At 37.4% G+C, this 7,623-nt stretch overlaps 1 long non-coding RNA gene across 1 annotated transcript; it reads left to right on the top strand.

Annotated features, from left to right (window-relative positions):
- The first annotated feature begins 2,842 nt into the window (after positions 1 to 2,842).
- Positions 2,843 to 7,292, top strand: LOC135410231 (uncharacterized). The gene is made up of 2 exons (XR_010428566.1): positions 2,843 to 5,698; positions 6,597 to 7,292. It is a non-coding gene; the product is annotated as an uncharacterized LOC135410231 (long non-coding RNA).
- Positions 7,293 to 7,623: the final 331 nt, after the last annotated feature.

Genomic DNA, 7,623 nt, shown 5'->3' with positions numbered 1-7,623 from the left:
TGGCAACCTGGTCTCCCATTTAGTTTAACACTGTGGTGACCAGAAGACGTGTTCCTCCAAGAACTGCAGTGTGTCTGCTATTAGGAAATACTGTGAATAATAGATGCTGAAATGCTAACATTGAAACATAATATATAATAATTCCCTATTCCTAATTTCTGAACCACAGCAAATTGCATCATGCTTTATGATGTCCTCAGGTAATAAAGTATTTAGGGACATATAAAAGACAAATTCTTTCCTAAATCTCATATCAGAAGATTTAGAGAAAGAAATCTACATTTAAAATTATTGTAAATTTTGAATGTCAAAGTATAACATCTATGAGTTTGTGAATGGTCCTTCTGACACTGTTACCAGTTGCCAGGGAATCCAGCTGCTCAGAAATGGCATCATAGTTCTTATATTGGCCCACTTCCTGCTTTACTCCTCTTATGTTACCATATGACTTGCAGAGAGCTGTCACTTTCTAGATTCTGAGCCAAATAAATAATGAATATGGCTTCATTTAGCAGCTGAGATCTTTCCATGTGCAAGTTAGTTATTTTTTTGTGACTTGAAAAGAATTGTATACTGACTGAAAAGCTTGAGAGGGAAGAATAGCTTTATTATATATATGTGTCTGGAATGTGAGCATATGGTACAGCTAAATATTTTTAACATAAAAAGTATTGTTGTATTAAAATCTGACCCACACTTTAATGATGGTATTGTAATCTGTCTAGCCCAGGTTGCTGTTAGGGAAGAATACATTTAGATGTATGTATTAAATTTCATTACTAAAATAGCTTTATGAAGTTTGGTCTGGGACTGTGAAATATATTTTTTGAGTAACCAAGAATATCACCAACACACCACTGAACTTACCTTTCACTCTAGACACAAGGAAAATGTTTTTAATGGTTTTGTCTTTCACATAAATTGGTTGTATTTCAACAAGAAAATTGAAACTCTTAATTATTCCAGAACGGAAAGTGATTAATTACAACAAGAAAGTTAATAAACAACTAAGTTATGGTTGGAAACCTCTATGATGAGCTTCCTATCCAATGATACTACCACTATGCCATTTAAAAAAAAATGTTCTGCAGTGTTTCTGGGCAAATTGCAAAACACAGCACCTTAACCTAATTGACTATAGTCTTTAACTGCCAACTGAAAATTAATTTGTACTTCTTTGTACTTTTCTTCTAGGTCTACGATGGATTCAAACAGGAATACCATCTTATTTGTGTTTCACAAACCCTCTGTTGTAGGAATCTTAATAGAGTACCAGTCTACTAAGTGCATCTCCCCAGCACTTCCTCAGCCTTTCCCCAGTTATCAGCTCTGGGTCCCTTTGGTCACCTTTCATCCGAGTTCAGTCATCGTATAGATAGGATAAAGGGAAGTGCCCTTGGCATTAGTCAATGATTTAAAGAAATACAGTCACAGGAAGGAGATGTCTGGAGCTCATGAAGGGCTCCCAGTCTAAACCCCACATCCTTCAGTCCTTCAGCCTCATAGGGGACATGGTTTCACCTGTGTGGAGCCATTTGAATGCCTTGCCATGTGTAAAGAAAAAGAAATCAAGTGTCTGGAAAACATTATCTGTGCTGAAAAATGTGTGATGAGACACTGCCAATAGGTGAGCTGGGTAAGCACCAAGAGCACAGTCATGAATATCTGTTAAAAGCACACAAATCTTGTTTGTGCTGGTTGTTTGGCACTCCTGTAGCTGGGCTGCTGCAGAAATCTGGGTATAAAGTGGCAGAGGAGAGAATAGGACCAATCTGGTGCTATGAATGCAACTTTGCCTCTTGATTACAAGTCATCAAGTTACCATCAGGTTTGGATTCCTGCTGTTCACTGAAAATGCAGAAAACTAGGCTTTTAGTGAAAATTTCATTATGAGACAACCTTTACCTCTATAAACATGTTCTTGTCTGTTAAGTGTAAAATAGAGTTAAGCAGGCAAAACCAGGACCCTCAGATCAAATAGAGTTTTTGCAGATGTTGCTTCATTTATTCCTCTTTTATTTGGGACTGAGACTTATTAGATACTCAATTATTAGGAAGGTATGGCTGAGGATCTTGTATTAAGAAATTGCTTTGTCCCCTGTCCCAGCTGAGGGAGCTCTCAGAAGTGGTGACTGAAGTGAAATGTGGCCAAATAGTTTGGGAACTGGAGAATATGTAAGCTCAACACTTTGCTGGAAGGAGGGTGTGGCTGTCATTACAAAGTTATGTTATTGATGAGGCAGGCTATACTGGTGCATAGGTGACTTCTGCCATTAGGGATATATGGAAGCCACAGGAATTTTCTAGGTGGAAATCTTCCAAGCTTGTCCATAACTCTGTGTCTCACAAAATCTTTTCACACAAACATTGAATACGATATACTGCATACCTTCCAATATGAATCTTCTTATAGACTAATTAGACCTACTATATTTCTCAACATCCCTAGGTTCACTAGCAGATGGATGCTTGCCCTTCTTTGAAGATCTGATTCTTTCTGCTTCAATGACACATTCGTAGGCTGAGAGGAAATACATCTATTTTACGTGTAGGAAATCAAATTTTCAGCTAAATTCACCTGCATTCTTGCTATTTCAGGCAGACCTTCCTTTCTTTCTTTCACTAATTTGGTTTTAAAGCAGTTTTTAAAGTCAGTAAAAAGGAAGAAAAAACCTGTAACAATTACCTTGTAAAAAACTCACCTATTGCTCACCTTACAGTTATGATATCAGAGTACTGTATATAAAACAAATTGTTTTGGAGGTGGGAGTATTTAATATGTTGGTTTTGGGGTTTTTTTTGTTTGGTTTTGTTTGTTTGTTTGTTTTTTGTTGTTGTATTTGTTTTGTTTTGTTTTGTTTTATTTTATTTTTTTTTTTAATTTGGCTTTGCCAAATGACCAAAATCTTCAGATATAAGAACTATAGTGTAACGTTATAGAATTATTTAAAAAAAGATTTAGTCATCTGAGATAAAATAATTATTTTCCACCTATTATGATGGTAATAAGCAATTTCTGGTAATTGCATGTATGTCATGTGGAATCAAGGTTTTGTTAGTTTTGTTTTTAGAGTGAGGATATAATTTTTCAAGTTTGACTGATTAAAAGGAAAAAGGAAGACAACCCAGGTGTGACTGAGATGTCCTTGACTTGCCTACCAGGACATCTCTGTTAACTTTCTGTGTCAGGAATCAGCCTGTAGATGTCCCCCAACACATATTGTGATACATTCAGTGTTCAGTTCTGTTGAAAGCAGCTGTAAAATTTATAAATTACCAACAGCTCAAGTAAAAGACAGACACAGAGATGAAAAGCTGCTCAGGAATGGCTATTCTGTGGGAGGACAGTTGAGGTAATGACACAGTAAAGAGCATCTCAGACCAAAAGAAACATGAGCTAAACAAAAACTGATAAAAAGAAATAGAAATAAGAGTCTTACAGAAAGCTGAAGACATCAGAAAAAGGGAGCCAATAATGACACAGTTCCCTGTGACTCTTAGATATGGAAATGATAGATTTTCCTCTGGCTTAGTGAACCAGAACTGACCTTAGCACTGTAACACATGATGAACCGAATGCTGAACTTCCATGAAATGACAGGTTTGCAAGTGCATAATGTCTTTGACAAAACCAGCAGATTAGGGGGAGAAAATATAGCTCAATCCATAATCATCCTGATGAGATGATGAATTTTGGTGACCCTTATCTGTTTAGCGAAGGTAATTTAGGGGTGAATAGTGCCTACATCAGTGGTGGACCTGGCCCTGCCTGCATACCCTACAGTGGAGCTGGATGAACCCTTCATATGGTTTGTAACAATGGGTGGAATCCTAAACAGTTGTTTGTTTCACCCATTTTCAGCCTGTGAGCAGTTGATTTCTTCTCACACAAGACTTTGATAAATGGTTTCTGCTTGTATCAATAGCCATATTCATATGCAAACAAGCACATTTGTCAAAGAGAAAGAGTAATAACTGGTCACAATGTATTATTTGCTCTGTTATTTGTCATTTTAGTTGTTATTCTTCTGTTTTCAAAACTATCCCTGGAGGACCTGGAAGAATATAAAGTAACCTTTCCCTCAACACAAGTAATGAAGAGTTAAAGCAAAAAGTAATGGGTGACTTTTAGCCAGGAAATATCATAGCACTTACATTATTATACTTATTTCTCTTTGATCAATGATCTGCATACTGGAAGACTACTGTGTTCCACTCTTTCCTCCATTCTCCTCTTCCTTAAGCTGCACAATCCTTTCTTTCATCCCTTCTTCAGTGAAAACTTTTTCAAGATTTTATATGTCACTTCCCTCTGGAGTCTCTCCAGGTGTTATACATTTTTCAGGAAGGAACACTGTGATATTATCTTGTCATGCTTAGGTTGCTGTTCACCATAACATACATAATTGTTTCTACAGAACTGTTAGATAATATTTTGGCTTGTTTTCCCCATTAGTTCTTCCTAAATTGAAATATTTTGATGACAAATCATAATTACCTACACGCTAAATACAATTTTCAATATTTCTCCATTCACTTTTCAGTATTTTTCTCTTACTCAGCCTCCAAGATTGTTGAACCAATTACATTTTTCTCTATAAAGGTGGAAAAAAATCCTTAGAGGTAAAGAAAAGAAGTAAACGTGAGAATAAAGGTTTGACTCAATGATCTTGGAGGTCTTTTCTAACCTTAATGTTTCTATGTTTCTAAGAGTCTATATATTTATTTCAGTATGATTTTGGACACTGTTAGTGAGGAATCTTATTTGACTGGTACTCATCTGCTGCTAATCAGACTTTCCCAAAGTCACTCAGCAAGCATTTTGATGTAACTAATGCAGTACAGAAATGGAGATTGCATTCTGATCAATTCATGTACTGACAGGGGAAAATAAGAAGTCCTAGAATAACTATAATACTCACTCAAAAAACATTTAAAATGTGATACAGTAAAGTATTTCTAAAAATCAATTTTTCGTGGACAAACCACAATAAGTTTTTTCTTCTATAATTCTTAATGTATAAAAGATATATTTACAAAATTTGTTTCTAGTAGTTTCTAAAGGAATTTACAAAAAAAAATTGACTGAAGGAAGTACGTATCAGAAAATATATCTGTAACACAGTTCTGCATTAAGATTTTTCTCATTCCATGGATGAGCTAAGGTGAATAAATTTCTGCAGGTATATTGTTTCTGGCCTGTAAGAGGATGTGTAATTGAGCTCTTTGACTTGTAGAGTGAGTCCCAGTCTAAAGGAATGTAAAAAATTGCATCTAAGCTTTCAAGAAACAAGTTGCACACAGGGGACTTGCTGTGAAGGAGCTGTTGAAATGTAAGGTGCTATGACTTTTATAACAAGGTAACCACATACACAGAGCCTTCTGAATGATTGATTGTGGTTTTGGTAGTTTTTTATGGTTTTACTTTTTTTTCCCTTTGCAGTAGTAATGTATTTTATTTTGCTTTGTTTTCTGAGACAAACCTGTGGACGAATCGTAGGAGGCAGGAAAGAGACAACTTGAACTGCTGCCTGCTTTAGTGAGACTGGGGGTACAAAGAACATTTTATATTTCATCAAACCCCCAACGATCAACTAGAGGGATTGAGGAGAGCAAGTAAGAGTGAGGTCTGGGTAAGCAGTACCACTAGTCAGTGAAGATTATGAGTCAAGTGCTAACTAGTACTTTTTCTGTATAGGTACCTGTCAGAGACTGAAATTGTTAATGATTTATGCATTCTAGGAGACTTTTGCAGGCTTTTGACTTGCATGATACCTCTGATAAGCAGTCGGGCCCCTCCCTCCCTCCAGTGCTGAAGGTGTGAGGTCCTGAAAAGGCAAGAGCTGAGCTTGCAGGCTTTTGACTATTGATACATCTGACGAGCAATCAGGACCCTCCCTCCCTCCAGTGTTGGAGGTGTGAAGTACTGAAAGATAAGAGCTGACCTTGCAGGCTTTTGACTATTGATACATCTGACGAGCAATCAGGACCCGCCCTCCCTCTGCCAAACTTGAAAGGCGGGAGCCAGGCCAGACACAGCAGCTCTCTTGCGCAGGGCCCAGGGAGAGGTTGGAGGCTCGAGGCATGGCCCGTGACACTGACCATGGATATGATAATTCATAACTTCTTGGAGTGTGGGGGCTTCCCTCCTTCACCCCCAGCAGATCAAGACCACCACTTCAAGTGACAGACATGGAAGCTGCAACTATCAAGTTTCATCGCTGGACCCCGTGGGCGGTGACTATGGACATCTGTCCACTCTCAGCTTTTCTTTCCCTTACTCTCCCTTGCTCTTATCCTGCCTTTCTCTCCCCTATGCATTTTTCTCCTCCCCAGAAAGGTTATGACAGCACCCAAAAATGTTAGCTTACCTATTGATTATGACAGCACCCAAAAATGTTAGCTTACCTATTGATTATGACAGCACCCAAAAATGTTAACTTAACAATTGATTCAAAATTGTTAAAATAAATCTTATCAATATATGTTTTCATACACCGATTATTTAGTGTCGTTTCACTTTAATCCACCCCAAAGGAATTTTTGATAAAACCTGGGTTACCCCCCCCCTCTTTTCCTGGGGCGGGTCGTAACAGTACCTCATTAAATAATTTTTTTCAAAGCCAGAGAAGGTGTATGATAATTGCATTTGGTGAAGATTGATTCTACACATTAATCAAGGACACTGAGAAGTTTCACATCAGATTGGTGCCCTAGCAAGCCAGCTTACTCTGTGCAGTCAGAGAAGCTGTGCAAATTTCATGAATTTCAGCTTTTCACAGCATCTTTTGTGTTTTCTTGAAGCTCTTTTGCCACACATCCACAGAAAAGTTCTTCCCAGTGGCATAGTCAAAGATACATCCATACATTAAATGAATCCTCTTTTTTTGTTGTCACTGTAGAGTTTGCACATTTCTTTCTCCTAAGATGGTGGACCAAAAGAAGTAAATTTATACCTTTTTTAAATTTTAAACTATTTTTTTAAATATTTCTCACTATATCTGTCAGCTACTCTTTGCTTCCACTTGTTCACGTCTTTTGCAGGGTGAGGAGAAGTTGACCTCAATACTCTCCACAGTTGTGTCAGGACACGGAAGAAGCCAATTTCTTTCTTTGACCTCAGCCATACACAGAAATAACAGATGTCTCAGTATGCTGAGATCAGACACTAAAGGGAGCTGGGGAGGACAGACGTCGCATCAACAGTGCTTTCCGTCTTCCTACTTAGTCTCAGTAAAGGGTTGTTTTCTGACCTTTTTCTTCCTAATTTAATAAAATTATATTGAACTTGTTCTCCTGATATCAAGTCTAATTCTTTGCATTTATGTAGGGACTAATCCAGAAAATCACAGATTTAGCTTCAAATGTATACATACTTTTCCATAGGAAACGTCTCTGAGCAAATATCATGTATTTTATTCAGAAAAGGAACCTCCCTGTGTAGAATGAAGTGGGGCCAGATTATCTCCTTTAGATGGATGCACTTAAATGACATATTTAAAAACATTTACAGTTGTTAGGGAAACAAACTGTGGTGTTAATTTTGATGGAGTAAATGGACCCAAGGGTCACTAAGGTGTTAACCTGATCATGTAATTGTAAAGCAGTCACAGCTAGCTCAGA

The sequence above is a fragment of the Pseudopipra pipra genome, chromosome 1, assembly GCF_036250125.1.
Source record: "Pseudopipra pipra isolate bDixPip1 chromosome 1, bDixPip1.hap1, whole genome shotgun sequence".
Classification (NCBI taxonomy): Eukaryota; Metazoa; Chordata; class Aves; order Passeriformes; family Pipridae; genus Pseudopipra; species Pseudopipra pipra.
Note: the sequence above shows the minus strand (reverse complement) of the source record. Positions and strands in the feature narration are given on the sequence as shown.